The following is a 17,542-nucleotide window of genomic DNA, read 5'->3' on the forward strand; positions in this document are numbered from 1 at the left end:
GGGAATTGTTAGCTAATTATACATGTTGCCTCTGAGAATGTCCATCCTACCTAGTCCATTAGTGCTTATAATTTTATAAAATTTATGATTAATAAAATAATTCGTACAATTTATTATTGAAATCTTTAAGAAAAAAAACAAATTAACATTAATTAAAATTGTTTTATGCAAATCAAATAATATTTCAACATTTATTTTATTTGCTATAATTACAATAAATATTTGAATTAAATTACATTTTTTAGTAAAAAAAGAAAATAATAATAGAAGATGTTTAAAATTATGTCATTTGAACGGACAATTACTGCACTTTGGTTAAACGTGTAGATCACGAATAATATTATGACATAAATATGTAAACTGCTAAAGCAAACTATATACAGTACTTATATATAAAAAAAACAATATTAGTTGGATCCTAATACCATTAATAAACTTACCTATAATGAGATAGCAGACTAATAATTTAAAGTCGTTGGTAAATTATTTAATAATTAGCATAAAACAACAGTTATATAATTATTATCTCACATTAAAAATATATTTAAACACAATTTTTGTGTAAATATTTTTATGAAGAATAATGATTTTATTTATTTTATTGTAATTCAAAAATATTATTCACGGGGTCTTTTACACTTTTACGTATACCTATTAGTTTATAATTGGACGGTGTTTGTGAAAAGGGGCACAAGTCAGTTTTTAATAATTAAATATCATACTTTTGTTTTGAAAATAATTTTACGCCGGATCGACTAGTGGCACTGATATTTGGCTATCTCGATAGATATTATTATTGAGAATGAGATATGTAAAATGGCATTTTAAAAACTTTTAGATTAATTTTAAGTTATTTCTTATTGATACCTTCCACGATCCTATTTAATAGGTCGTATTATACGGTAAGTCGGTATTGACTCAAAAGTTAATAACAATAAATAAAAATATCATTTCTTATGATAAAATAAATTAATTACAATAAATTTAAGGTTTTCGGTGAAAATTAATTCAACATACCGTATTAATATGATAGCAATATAAATGTATCATAAAATATAAATACTTAGTAACTATTAAAGTAAAATAAGCTAACCGACAGTCTTCGCTCAGAAACGTTTTGCGTTTGCAATGATTTATCATTAAATTAAAATGTATTTTAAACAGTTACAATTACTTAAGAGTCTAGGACGAGGTGCACTACGAGGATACTTACTTTTCCCTTTTTCAATGATTTTCTTACTAAACTCACAGATGTCATAAATTGTTTACATACGTTTCTCAATTGAGTTTGGACAACTTGCTCTATGAATTATTTTTATAAGTTGATTGTCTAATTTCAATCAGTGTCAAATTTTAACTATAGATTGAACGGCTTTGATTGTATTTCAATCTATGCGTAATGCAACGACCTTATTATTCCCTATTTGTTGGCTATTCAGTATAATACTAGACTATCGCTTACACGAGACATATTTTTTTATAAATTACATACTTATTGAAATTAAGAAAGATCACATAGATCACATTTTTTTTTTAATTTGCTAAGCTACTAACAAAGATTATTTTATCTACGTAATGTTGATATCGTTAAAGTAATATCTCAGTGTAGATTGTAATGGTGTAAATCAAAGCTTGTATATTAATATAATCGAGATAATATCGTTTTTTAATTGGGCATGCCGAAACACATAATATTTAAATAAAAAAAAAAATATTAAGGACTTTTTCCGGTATTCGTTTCAAAACTACATAAATGTAAAATAATTTTACGAGCGTAAATGACACACTGTATAAAAATATATAATATATTACGTTTGTACAAGACGCCAAGACGGCCGTCATCGACTCAGCGCTGTCGAGTCGGTCAGACGAAAATGATCCCTTGTCGAGACGTTCAAACGTTATACCAAACACGAGTCTATACCTCGACACAGTCGCAAAAATACGTGCGTAATTCGATCCTACTCAGATTCGGGGATTCTAATGGCGCGGGTTCCCCGTCGCGAGTCTCTATTATACTACAGCAAGATAAAGTTTCAAGGAAAAATAAATAATGATACAAATACCGAAATGCACGTGCGAAGATGTGTTCGATTGGCGCTGGTAAGGATCGATATAACATTTATAGGACGTTACATATTATATATTATTATACACTGTCGTCCCGCGGGTACCTAAATATAAATTACCTTTTACAAATGAATAAATGATACATTGTATTATTATACCTATACGGCTATACAGTATACACTCATAAACGCAACATTTTACGTGGTTATAGAATTTGTTTTCTGCCATCTGCCAATGTATAGGTATTATACGTCCGCACCAAAGGCACGTCGAGGGTATACGCAAACGGATTTCCGCATGCATATCGATATCGGACACCAGCGGCGGTCCACGGACATCCGGGGCTGACAGATCTTTCCCGTGGAGTATGTATTATAATAATAATAATATAATAATTAGGTACATGAGGGTTGCCAATCCTACCCCCGGTGCTGCACAGTCCGAACTTAAGCCCGGGTCGTTCCCGGCAGTGCGACTGCGGACTTGTTCAATAATAAACTTAGGATCAAGTTACCCAAGTACTTTAAATGCCGCATAATATCGTACACGTGGATAAGATACAATCAAATGGTCATATAAACAATATGGAATAATATAATATAAATCGTATTCGTTTTTCCAACGCTAATATATAATATACTGCAGCTTATATATATTCCTATTATTATTTGAAACACATTCCATAACGTACTATAATTTCGTATACATACGATTTACAATCCATGGACGTATATATAAAATATTTAGATCACATATATATATATTATATATCATTGAATCCTCTACGCAGGATACTTACTTACCGAAAAGGCGTATAATAGAGTCGTCCCTACGGGATTTGACGACCTACACGCGAGACCCCCCGGGTGGCCAGAACCCGAACGTATAGAGATTTCAATCACAAAAGCTGTCTTTTTAGTGACTTCCAACACAATGGCCGTATTTCCAAACCGAGACAACCTTGCATATTATACTCCTGGTCGGCAGGTCTACAAACCCGCCACTTTCCAATATAGCAAAAATAGGCATACAATGGGCGACGGTATACTACACACGTTTTTGTGATACAATTTAATATAATAGCCAGAAAAAGGCAAAAATTAATTGTCCTAGGTTAATTTGAAAAATGTCGGATTAGAAATTCGTGCACAACCCTCGGGGAACAATAAGTGAAATTTTCACGGTCCGCATTACTAAAAATAAAGCCATCAATATAATAGTAGATACTAAGTATATATAGCTATACTATAATATGTGATAGTCGGTGAAAAGTTAGTTTTGATTTTACTGATATCTGTGGCACTATACCTACCTAAAAGCAAAACAACTTTAATAATAAATAATAGAAAATATACAGGGCTGAACCTCTAAACACTTGGATGCCGCTGTCACTTTTGGCACACTCTAATACCTAATTAAATAATATATCTACCTCAAAGTATTAACAACAGATTCAAATTAAACACAACTAATTGGATCAGCCAGGTTGCACTCGTTGTTGGATTTATATCGATCATATTTAAATAATACATTCATCAATACATCTAATATCAATACATCTAATAATTATAAGGAAACAATCGTAATCCGAGTTTCGTCGTTTGTCTCGAGTAACAGGCCAGCTAAGTGAAATATGTTTGTGGTTGGTATCCTACAACCGGGAATTGAGACGACCGCGGCGTAAAAATGTAGTTATAGGTACGTAAGTAATTTATTAGTGATATAATGCGTACTTTGTTTCACTACTTAGTGTATTGTCATTATGATATTATTAAATAAAATAATATAATCAATTATAATGTTTGTCTAGATGACAAAACCGCAACTAACACAACTGACCGCGAAATAAAAATAAAAACGTTGGTGGTAAAACGATAATACGATATATCGCTATGATTGATAACGACGAGCCGTAGAATACCTTATAGGTAATACACTTTATAGGTAATAATATAATTGACCGTTTTTACTTTCCTAGCTTCTTTTGGTCTATTCTTAATTTTTCGTTGGCGCGGATTTAAAAAACTCGCGGACACTTTCAATGATAGTAAGAACTTTTTATACTACACGATTTTTCGATCTGGTAATAATAAGCTTCGTTATTACAATTAATTCATAATATACATTTTTTCATCAAATATGCAATACTATGTTTATTAGAATAAAGGTGTAGGTGTGTTATAAAGACAAACATTCACGATAACTCACAAAAAAGGTTATAAGTACCTACCTCGTACACATTATAACCTACCAATACAATCACGCATTAATTTTAAAACTCGCGTAACATGCAAGACACGTCAATGTATATAGGACTCGACTACGTTTTTTTTGCTGGGAAATGTTATCTATACTATATTATTACATCGACGACAAATATCGATCATCCCAATATTATTATATCAATACCCAACTTTATTGAGTAGGTACACTATATATAGGACATACATATACATCGTAATTTAATAAACATAGACAGTTTATAAATCGTCGGGAAAATACGCGATATACCAAAAACCGATGCGTTAGTTTCGCACGATTTATCACTATATCCCCGACTATATCCGAAGAGCATACTCCTACTCCTCCGCCACTGCAACGACATCCTATTAACAATTATGATAATAATATCGATAGTAATAATGTTGTTACGGTGCAGGGTGGTAACGCGATATACACAATATAATAAACAAATAGGTAATAATATTATATAATAATAACACACCAACACGGACAAACGGGTATACGGTGCGCGCGGAATCGATATCGCGCAAAGTCAAACAACACACACACACTTGCGCGCGCGAACGAGCGGTGCCTGTCCGCCCGCCCACCCGCTCGGCGGTAAGTAAGCAACCCGCCCGGTGAGCGCATCCCGACAACCCAACCCGCCGACCCACCACCGCAACGATGATTTGACCGACCGCGACGAAGGTACAATAGGTATGATAATAATAATATAATAATTATTTATGATAGTAAAAATTATGAAAAAAATATGCACCACCGTGGCCGCGAACGGAGAGAGACTACCCCGGAGGGGTGCCCGAGTCACGAATATTACATAATATAATAAAATATACATTATCAACCATTGTCGAAGGCACACCCCGAGAGCCTACGCTCCGGCATTCGTGTCGTTTTAATATTAAATTCATTTATCGATGCATGCGATTTAGCGCCAGATGCTCAAAAGTCCACGCCCCAACCCATTCACCGGCCACCGCCGATAAACAAATAGTAGGTACAATATAATAGTTGGTTATTGTCGTCTTGTAGATAGAATTATTTTTTTGCGGGCACTATAAAACCACCTTCGTCATTCCGCGATAAATAAATGCCGCCACAATATTGTTAGGTTCGGGGGCTAGACTTGCTCACACTCGAGTTCAAAATATTTTATTATTTTTGTACACAATTGACAGAACGATGTGGTGAAATTATTACAGGCAGGCGCTGATACAAGGGAGCCTGGTACCTACCCTTAGGTCTTAGGTACTTAAAAATATTTCATTCTTTCCTACGTAATTATATAATACGAATTGATCCCGCGCAATCCGATGCCCGTCAAAAACTCTTAAACAAATTGTGATTGTTTAACTCCTTTTGGGTGTACTCGCTGCAACTCAGTTACCCCGGTAGGCAATGTGTCGATTTGATGCATCATGCTTGCCCCTGATCTGCACGATTACCAATAATAAATAAATACTATTCTACCAATTATTTCTCCTATAATCAATAGCAACTATTTATAAACAAATATTTCCATCATAAGTCTCAAAACCCCTGTTTGACCACCTCCCCGGGCTTAATATATTGGTCGTAGTGCGACGTAATATAGCCTATGCCTTCCTCGATAAATAGAAGATCCAGCACAAAAATAATTCTTCAATTCGAACCATTATAGTTCCGAAGATTAGCGCGTTCAAACAAACAAACTTTTCAGCTTTATAATATAAGTATAGATCCAATAAAAGATAATTTTGGTATTGAAATATGTTACTTATTATTATTATTTTATAATAAGCATGCATGCTGAATATTTTATTCACTGTAAAAACTTAATGCCTATGCTTTTATGTACTTGAAATAAATTTGTTCGTCTAGGCCCTCCCTTTTCATTTCTAGATCCACGCCTGATTACAGTGTTTTTATTTGTCTATACGCGGAACACGACGACAAGTATATGATTATACATAATATAACTATTTCTCAATATTAATGAAATTATCGACGATGTTCCCCGACCGTCCGACCGGCGGCGACGACGACCGCAACACACGGTGCAGGTGAGCGAGTTGCAGCAGCGATATGCACCGCGTTGCACCGCCACCGGCAAGACTGGGATAACAATATTATCGTTAATCGGCATAGTATTTAATCGCTATGCGCGTCACGTGTGTGCGCGCGAGCTTGTCCCCCACCCACCACCCGCTCGAGACCCTACAAGCGTTAAATCGTCGGTAATATCAATAATGTTATTAAAACTACCTCTGGACCGGGACTCGAGCGCGAATTTGAGCGTCGTGGGGGGGTTGGCTGTGTCGGAGAAGTTGTGGGAGGGGTAGGGGGCGACGGCGATCCCGGCCGACTGGGGTAAGTGCGTGCGAAATGAAACGGAAAAAGGGGGCGCCGCCCCGCCCGCGCATCGAATCGCAGACCACTGACCGCCATCCCCCCGCAACCCACCAGCCAGCGGCACACAACGGCGTCGTTTCGTCGTCACCCACGGGTCGGCGGCGAGCCGAGCGTCATGTGACTGCGGTTGGCACGTGCCCCGTGTCGCCACTATCAATAAAATACGTAACGAGTGGCTCGTGTCCCACACGCGCTATAACGTTAATCGAAATATTATTATATTATACGAGAAAAAAATATGTAATACACTAATAATAATAAAAAAACCACGACGGAGTAGAAAAGATCATCCGCGCGCCCGCCACCGTCTCGGGGTGGTCGCGTGCAGTATTACTACGATTTAAATAATTGCACGCACCGCCGCCGCACCGTGGCGGTACATCACAACGGTGCAGTGTGTGTAATTGTATAATATGCACACGAGACTCGTGCATATAATATACACCTGCAACGCGGTATGACAATAATTTAGGCAACAATACATCAGCGACAACAATGTTATATAGGTATATCGTATATTACTTATAATGACCGACCGCGGGCCCCAACAAAACTGCGGATTTATTATTGTTGTCGTGACAATGGCACAGACACCGCCGCTTCAGATCGTATGTCTACCACCGCGCCACCACAGCCACCGCCACCGTATAAAGTAATGAATACCTATAATACGACTGCTGCACCGGTGATTTGCAGTGAACGGCAAGTACACATAACACACTACGTTGTGGGGGAGAAACGGACAACCACACACGCACTCACACAAACGGACGATAATTATTATGCTTCACTGAACCCCAACCACGTCCCGCCACACCCACGTAGAATCACGTACGGCGAGGACGAAAAATGACCACTGTTTACGCGCGGGCACGTAGAATTGTAAAAACCATACACACACCATCCTACAAGTGGCTGCAACTCGTGACGATCGCTAAAATTCGTTTACTTCGGCCATAATAAAATAACCAAAATAAATGTCGAAAAACAAATCCACGGAATTCGGTCCCTCGGTAAACGTAAGAAAAAAAATCAGTTGGAAAAAAACGACGTATAAATTACCAAAAAGCCATTATTATCCATGTTCTCTATAGACATATATATATATATAATAAGAACACTGTAAATCTGAGTTTCGGCGTCTAAAGAGGATCACAAACGCACCGTTTTTTCAGACAAAACGAACCTTTTTCCATTCCATTGTGTACAACTGCTGATTCCATGATAATAAATATTCTGAAAAATATTTGTATTCTTACACAATTAATGGGACACCCGAACATGTGGTATGTGAATCCTCACATGTGCTACAATAGCATAACAAATTGAATAAAATGAAAAAAAATAAAAAGATTCCGATACCTACAGTTTATAAGCCGGCTCGGTTGGTGTTCAAACCTGGTCATTGGTAGAGTCATTGGTGCTTATCTTTAGCGATTTAAATCGAAGACTATGGAAAACTGAAAAATTACAACAATTTACAATCTACACCTCTAGGTCGAAAAAGTTTTTTCATTATAAAAACAAAAACTGTATCCGGTCCCAACCATACATTACTTCTAACAGATGCATATTATACACGTGTATGAAAGATCTCAGAATGTCTGATGATCAGAATTTGGGTCGAATGACATTTTTAACGCTTCCTTAGACCTTAATACATAAAATATATTACTATCGCACATTATACATATACATGCCTACATATTATTATTATCAGCGCTATTCGCGTATAACTCGAAACCCGAAGAGTTTTACGCGTAAGTGCGTAACCTTTCGAAATCTTAGTATTTACACGGCCGGTGCAATGATAGGGAGGAATCTGCACACAATTTAATTTAACACGACAAGGACACATGTCGATTATTAAAATAATAATCACAACAATTATACGGCACAACTACAACCTCACGTGAACACATTTTCCATCAAGCAGACTGCGACATTTTGCTCGTAATCGTTTTTCGGACGCACGTAGTATTATTATTTCTCCGAAACCGAGATAACAATAATGGTTGTTACTAGAGACCGAAATTATATGCGTTCGCATATTCAAACTGAGTGTATGCACGACCACGATGGTTTGTAATGTGGGCGGCGTTTCAAATCAATCTGACTTCATCGACCAAGTTTTATTTTGCATATTGATGCATATTTGAAGGGTAATAATTAGTTATTAGTTATTATAATTTGCATATTTTATACACTATTATATTATAGGTCTTAATAAATAAACTATTTCCTCTTTACTTTAAAGACTTTATGTCCTACATCAATTAATTTTAAATATTATCACTGAAAAATTGTGAATAATCGATATGTATGTTGCTAAGTGCTATAAAAGAAAATAAATAATTAGATTATAGCTCCTACCGTAGGTGCCTTTGGTCCAACCTGGTTTAAATGTATGCCTACTGCATATTATATTTTAAATGTTTTTATGCATATTATTTCGTTATTTTCATCATATTTAGCACCTTTTTAGTGCTTACAATTCCGGTGTGTGGTTATTACTTATTGATAATAAGTTATTATCGTCTACCGTTGGATCGACAGCGGTCCGTTTACTTATTCATTACACTGTGTTATATTATGTTATTGCCGTGCCCGGGCGGGCGAGTTAACGCGTTTCAAAATAAAATACGATAGATACATAAAAAGAATATTACAACGCCAGCATTCACCACCGTCTTTGTTTATCCTACACACTGTACGCATATTACGATATTATATTATTATACTAGTTCGCAACAATTCCCAGAATTAATAATATCCATTATCCTGTACTTTTCAGTTTTAGATGAAAACGCCGTTTGTACAACAAACGATGGGCATTTTTTTTACGTCGTCGAGATGTTTTTTTGTCGACTCGAAAAACGGGCGCAGTTTCACTGTGCACAATTTTTAGAGGTTCGATGCAGCTGTAATTCAATAGATGTTGTATAATAATGCTCATTGCTCGTATTAAACACTCTTGGATCCTGATCTCGACGACGACCGGAAGTCGTGCAATAGCGTTTTCTTTGATTAATTAATTGTTCGTTATTATTCTCAATCAAGGAGATTGTCTGTAATAATTACGAATGCGAATTTTGTGATGTTATTCACTTATTTGTACTTCGTAGGAAAAAATATAAAAGCATAACAGTGTACACGTACTGTTACGCGCGGCAGCCGGTGTGAAGATCTCCGGGAGGGAAATCGAGGAGATAATCATAAACTCATAAGTCATAAGTCATAATGATTTAAAACGTTTAAAAATAAATAAGATAAAGATAAATATACAATATTATAATGTATTATCTATGTGAACCATGTGGCCTGCATGAACCAAAATCATCGATACGGCCCGGTTATCAGTTCCGTTGACGAAATCAGAGTAAACTGTATGGTATACTAATTTATTAAAGCATTATAATTTATTTTATATTGATAATAATTTATTAATAATAATGAAATATTTTTGAATGTTGAAATATTAAATAATAATAATTGCTTGTAACTGTTAAATCATTATATTCCGACTTCGGCGGGAATATTGGGAAAGGGGGAACGGAAGCAACTAGACACGGGTTTCTGGTGAGGTTTAAAATTCCACCAGCCCATAAATTTGATATTATTTTACGCGTTTATAAATACGCACACGTTCATACTATACGATATTATTGTCGTGCAAAATTCGACGTAATGGTAACAACTATAACATCATATTATTAACTATTAAGTGCATTACTATTTACGCGAAGCCAATATTAACTGTCGGTCAACCGACCACGAGAAATAATAAATACAGCAGAGATATCGTATACGCACCACGTACGTTCGACGTGTTCATCACATGTCCGACGACTCCCACAACAAGGGTTAAACGACTCCAGTCTTCAGCATTTCACTTTTAATCTCGAACGCTGGTCATCTTATACGGACAGATAAACCATAATATTGTATACGTATACGCACGTTTTCAATTCAAACAGAAATAATAATAATAATGGGAAAAAAAATGCCAAACTCATTCGAAACACATGTGGTGTTTTCAAACTAGTATTTATACATTCCCTTTGAGTGCGTTTTATTTTCCTCCCGGTCGGTCAGGTCGCATAAACTCATTTTCGACGTGCACACACGAAATATGCATGACAACTGTAATAAAAATTAATAATAATAATAAACAGTCAAGAACGTTGTTTTCAGTCGCTTTGTGCGTCTCAGTCAGCCGGAAATAAGCTATTGTGCTATAATATGCTTCGATATTGTGATAATGTTATGTCTAGAAAAATCACAAACGACGAGTATTTTGTATATATAATAATAATATGGCCGTATAATAATATGGGGTACCTATAATTAGTTTCATGTACTAGCATTTACGTACATTATATTATATTATTATGAATTATGATTACCTAATAGTCATAACATAATTATTACTATAAAATATTATATTATGAGGGCTGATAATTAATGAATAATATTCAATTTTAATGTTTAGAAGTTTTGAGAAATATGGCATTTCGATATCGAGAATTTTGCATTGTACCTATTTCAAAGTTTTTATTTAACCTAATTTATTAAATTGTTATAACATGCATATTAAATATATTAAAATATATTACATTATAATATATAGGTAATGTTTTAATAGTACCTGCGATTTGCGAATTGTGATCGTTAAGGTTTCTCGGAATACTATTTTAATATCTATTGTCACTGTGTAAAAGCATATTTGCTGAATAATTATTGTTGTCGTCGAGAAACTGTTATTGTATTATATTTTTCGAACATTCACGAAACGAGAGAAAAGTTTTGATATATTTTAATGAAGAATCTTAGCACGAAAAATCTTAATTGTACCGTTCAACCTTTATTTGAAAACTGGACCGTCACTGGAAAAAATGTATTAGATTTGCAAAAATAAAATAAAACAATTGTCAACTACCTATATTTTATGATTTTATATTTTATATTTTATATTATTATAAGAACATCGAATATGAAATGGCTGTGTATTTGTGGACGTCTAATTATTGTTCATACAATTAAAAATTCCGATGTTCAATAAAACAATAATATTTCCATATTATTATATATTATTTATTGCAGTTGTTCATAATAAAAATGTTTCAATCTTAAACGAACACGTGTACAAGTAAAATAATTTAGATAAAATCAATAACTATAAAATTATCATTATTGTGCTGATGTTATTATTATAATATTATTATGTAATCCCTTCAAGACACATATTTTCATAAAACATTTTATTTCACGCATCGGCTCAAGCGCCCTTTTCATCGGCAACTTCAATTACGGATTTTGCATTTAAAACGGGCGTTAAAGACCGCGGTTTCCTGAACACGATGATTGTTATTGTAGTATAATAAAAAAAAAGGCACACATTTTCGGTTAGCGGTCAGAAACCCCATAGAGAGCGTGACACAAACAAAGGTCGATTGTAAACGTAGTTGTTGTAGTACGCCGCGAGAGAAACGCCTAATACAAACTACACGACCTACCCAAAGTAGTTTTTCGTTGAGATTTAAAATTGTTTTTTAAGTGTTTTAATGTTCTAAAAAGCACAAGTTAATAATACATTTAATAATATCGTTTAACGTCAATCTCTCGTACCGTTGCATTAAAATAATTAATATCGGGACCAATATTTAATTTTCAATAAAAAAATAATTTAAAAAGTCTCCCATAAATAATGCAGTGCGGTTAAAAAATAACAGAAATAAAATTATGTGCTTTATTAATATTATCCACCACTGCAATTTTAAAATTATTTAGACTTTATTTTTAATAATAATAATAATGTTTAATATTATAATATTAAAATAGTAATTTTAGCAGTCATTTACTGTTAAATACCTAACAGAAAAATAAATATATGTAAAATATCTTGAGAAATTTAGGGACTGCACACTGTCTCCACTCAGAATCGTTTGTCTACAATGATTTTCAATAAACTCAAATAAAACACATCCATTACAACAAACTACTCTATGACGACGTATAGTATACAATCGAAACCTTTAGCGGAGCGATTTCTCCGATTGTTTCGTGGTTTTCCTGCAAACGTAGATATTTTTCATCCGAGATACTATAAGCCGATCACATGAGGAAAGTTGACTACAGCAGCTAACCCATAGACAGGACCGGATTAAACCGTGATCAGGGGGTGTCGGAGGGATATTATATGTAAAGATCCCATATTGTTGTCGCCTTGTCGGCTTTCAATTTTACCAAGTTGAAGTGGTTATATCTGTACTCATAATAGTAAAAAATATAAAATTTTAAGAAAAACTAAGACAAAAAAAAATTATATTATTATATAATATCATTCTTCATGTGAAAATAGTATATATCAGTTCCTACAATCTATTTCGTTTTCGACTATTGACTGTTTTTAGAATATATTAATTATACTATATGTATTATATTAAATTGAATTCTTTTTTTTAAATTAGCATGAGACAAAACCATAAAACTGGGTTATGGACACTGTAAAACTGAATGAAATGGTTATATATAGTATCGATTATAGGCGACACAGTAACTTTCATATTAATTATAATATTAATACCTATTACTAACGTAAAAACAGGATAAATATTATCAAATTTATATTTGACGAAAAGAATAAAAATATGTAGGTACCTATAATTTATAAAAATCGTCTTATAACAAGATAAAAAAAATATTATAAAATAATAATAATCAAAACATATTTTTCACTGATTACCACGGATGAAATTATCGTTTTGACGTACGTATTTTTACGCGTGAAATTATGCATAGTTGTACTTAAAATATTTTGGAACAGTAAAACACAAATAATAATAATTACAATCAATAATATTAATATCGTCACGATACTATTAAGTAGCGACGCGCGAGTACGTGACGTAATCGTACCCGCGTGTGTACGGCGGCTAAATGAATGCGCAGTACGAACGTTTCGTGCGTGTATGTTATATTAACTTATAAGTTAGATAGGTCATAGCCCGTAGATTTAACTTACAATAATGATTATAAATAACTACTAATAATAAATGATAACAGCAATAACAAACAAGGAATAGACGACGTGAAATCGTCTTAAATCGTAAATGGCAACAAGTTAATCGTGGGGAAAATTTTTTTTAAGAAAACAACAATTATTATTGGAACCAATAGATCGGAAAACGCGACGCCCAGACGATCGCGAAAAACCATTGATATACGACGACGATGACGTTTATAATTTCCAGTGTCTTTTGACATGAAAAATTGTCCACACGTTTTTTTACCTACGCAACATAATATACTTCGTGCTTTTTTATTAGGAAAAATTGTTATTACTTTACGCACGTCTGAAAAAAAACATTTTTTTTTGGCGGTGGACGTCACCACTCACCAGCCGGGCGCGTTTCACGATCGAAATCTTACGACGGCAATAATAATATTACATTACATTATGCACAATGCACATTTTACTATCGTGTCCGTAGCAATAATAATAATAATGATGGTAATAAAAATAATAATAATATGTAACAACGATTTGTGCACGCACAGAAAACGCGGGTGGCGGGTCAGTCGTGTTTTGATGTTTATTCCTACTCCAACTCCACAAGCACCTCCACCTCCTGCCCACTCGTCGTCCACCTACTTTCCTCCGACGTTGCCAAATCGCATTACCATATGCGGCGCCACGGACGGCCGCCGTGCCGATTTTTACGACGTCCACAGAGACGCCGGCAACATTGCGCTGACCATAATATTATAAAATATATAATAGTATTAATAATAGTAATAGTAGTAATAATAATAATAATACGAGTAGAGTAGTAGACAACTACGATTACGCGACGCGGTACTACTACGGCGGTGACGGCGGCGGCCAGTCGGCGACGAGAGTTGTAGTAGTCGGGGCCGGCCCGACGGCGTTTCTCGGAAATGCCGCCAGACCCGTCATCGTCTCTCGCACGCTCGCTCTTCCGCCGTCCGACGCTAGCTAACGGCCTAAAAAATATATCGTACCGACCGACAATTTGCACATAATATTGCACAACCGAAGATTAAAAATCGCTCTTGTGAGCACGTTATGTCGGCCGGCACAAACAACGGCGATAATACCTATCACGTGCCCGCGTACATTACAATTATTATTGTGTAGCGGCAAAATATACGAAACCTGCGACTGACCTCCACTACGACTACCTACGTGATAATTTGGCCGATTTCTATAGGTACAACGGGATAAATATATTATGATTTCGATATCATAAAATGTAATAATATTACCCACGACGGGTTGCTATAATACAGTTAGTCGTGTACGTATAGTATAATATAGGTACCTCCTACTCTGTGGTACATACGCACATATTAATATTACTATTTTCGAGGGTGATTTATTAATAATATGATGAACTATAGCAACTACTATATTATGATAAACTTACCTAATATATTGTCTTCGTCGTGGTTAATTCGTTTCTTGTTTTTTGGCTAAACGGTTTGGCGGCAAACATTGAGAAACGTCAAGTTTAAATTAAATTAAAAATAAATTATAAAAAAAATATATACCTAATATTAAACGGGTTAAAAAAAAATTCAAAATGAAATAATGAAAAGACGCGTGGATTGTGTAGACGAATGCATAAGTAAGCTGCTAAAGACACGACGACGATACGATGTAAATGTACTCATCGCGAGCCGAGGAAAAAAAAATAACCTAAACCACTACAGCTTAGTATGACTGAACAAACGAAACTGTTGCACTTGCTCGGCAGTCGGCCGTAGTCGATGGATGGACGAAAAAAAAACCACCTGCTGCCGCCGTCGTCGCTATCGCCGGTGCTGCTGCCGCGGTGGTGGGGGTTGTTTGCCGCCACCGGGTGGAACAAGCCGTGCGGCGTGGTAGGGATGGCAAACAGGTGACTCATCTGACTAACCTGTGGTGAGTGGATGTCGACAGGTTGGGTGAGGAGATGCACGTTATATATACATATATGTGCAAACGTATTTAATATATTATTGTATAATATTATAGGTAATAATATTATATTGTATTATGTTTACGTTTTATGTGTATGTGTGCGTATGTACGTGTCAGTGTATGTGTGCGCGCGCGAACTACACGCGCCCTCTACCGTTCAGTGGCGTATTTACGGGGAGGAGGGATAGATCCCCCTTCACATTTTTTTTTTGTAATATTAAGTTTTCTTATTTTCTGTATTTCTCAATATGATTTTACTTTTAAGTATGTCCGTTTTCTTAATGTTCTAGCCGTGGTAATTTTACCGCTCTGATATACTATACGCCACTAGTCGTTCGCGGCATAATATATATGTGACTATTGGACAACAAAAATATAATATACCTCTATGGTAGTATGGTGTACTGTATTTTTTAATTTACTGCGAATTATTTTTCATGCATGAGTGTTTATAATAAACCCTATAAACAGTCGGTAAATAAAACAAAATTACCATGAAGACTGAAGATTTATCATAGGGCGTGGGTTTATTTTTAGTGACTGAAATGTAGTTAGTCACTGAAAAAATTGTATTCACTAGATACATAATTACAATACATTTATTATATTATATTAATTATTATTATATGTCTTACACTATTTAGTATAATACTTGCACGGGCTTTACAGGCCTTTTTAGGTGAGCAATTTTTGTCAATTGGAAATTGAAAACGTCCGTAAACAATTCAAAACGAGTCAAAATATTTTGAAAATGTTTGTCAAGTATAGGAATTGATAAAATGATCATATGATTTAAACTTCAAGCGTCTACGGTTATTCGTTTTTGAATTACAACAAAATAAGAAAATCGCTACTTGAGAAACCGAGTGAATGTAAAAAATATGTAATATGTAATCCAATGTTGTAAACATTTGAACTTCAAACGCTCATAAAAATATAATTTTACTTTCTTGTAGACATTTTTTTTTTTTGATAAAGGTAGGTACAATGCATAGATACATATACGGAATTTTGTATTACATTTTTAAATCTTAGATTTAGAAATAAAAATTTTTAGGAATTTCTAATTAAAAATAATTTGCACATTTTCGTGATTTTTACGCCTTTTGTCGAAATTCGAACTAATAAAAAAAATTATGACATTGTATTATTAATATTTTTTAACTGCCATTGTAACAATATATTAGGAGCCTTGTATTAAATTTAAAAGCTTTTTGACTAAACGAATAAATTAATAATATTGAAAATTTTAGAAAAAAAAACTAAAAAAATTGGAAACTGAGAATAACCATGAACAGCGCTGCAAGACAAGTCAAAATATTTTGATAATTTTATGGTGTATAGAAAATACATTTTTTTTATTTTTTTTTCCAGGCGCTTTTGAAAACTATTGGAAAATTCATTGTATATATTGTACAAACTAAAATCACTTTCCCATCGAACATGATATACCGTTGAAAAAAATCTAAGCATTTTAACGGCCTAAATGGTGATGACAGACACAAAAAAAAATAAAAAAACACACATCATTGTAAAATCAATACATTCATCGCTCAAAATCTGAAATCAGCATTATAATATAATAAATTATTTTATGCTTTCGTATCAATTATGCTGTATAGTGTGTACGATACTAATCGAATATTTAGTCTGGAAATACCTATAGCTGCATGTACATTAATAAATTACCTAATTATATTTTATAAACTGGTATAGGTTCCTATGTATAAGTAACTTGCACAGTTTTTAATGGTCCACCTATAGGTACTTGACCATAGGCGTGCGCAAAAGATTTAGTAGATGACATATGACCAAAGTTCTAAAATTACACTTTTTAGAATAATAAAA

The 17,542-nt window shown here is 34.3% G+C and overlaps 1 protein-coding gene across 2 annotated transcripts in view; it reads right to left on the reverse strand.

Annotated features, from left to right (window-relative positions):
* LOC100163919 (domeless 2) overlaps positions 1-15,503 on the reverse strand; it is a 103,036-nt gene extending 87,533 nt beyond the window's left edge. Inside the window, exons 1-2 of one of the 2 annotated variants that reach the window (XM_029485176.1) lie at positions 15,283-15,503; positions 15,159-15,204 (exon numbers count right to left, since the gene is read on the reverse strand). The gene's annotated coding sequence lies outside the window, so the exon portion shown is untranslated. Of the gene's footprint in view, positions 1-15,158 lie in introns of both variants that reach the window. The other variant, XM_029485178.1, reaches the window with a different exon arrangement.
* Between the last annotated feature and the right edge of the window lie 2,039 nt (positions 15,504-17,542).

This window comes from Acyrthosiphon pisum, chromosome X, assembly GCF_005508785.2.
Source record: "Acyrthosiphon pisum isolate AL4f chromosome X, pea_aphid_22Mar2018_4r6ur, whole genome shotgun sequence".
NCBI classification, from domain to species: Eukaryota; Metazoa; Arthropoda; class Insecta; order Hemiptera; family Aphididae; genus Acyrthosiphon; species Acyrthosiphon pisum.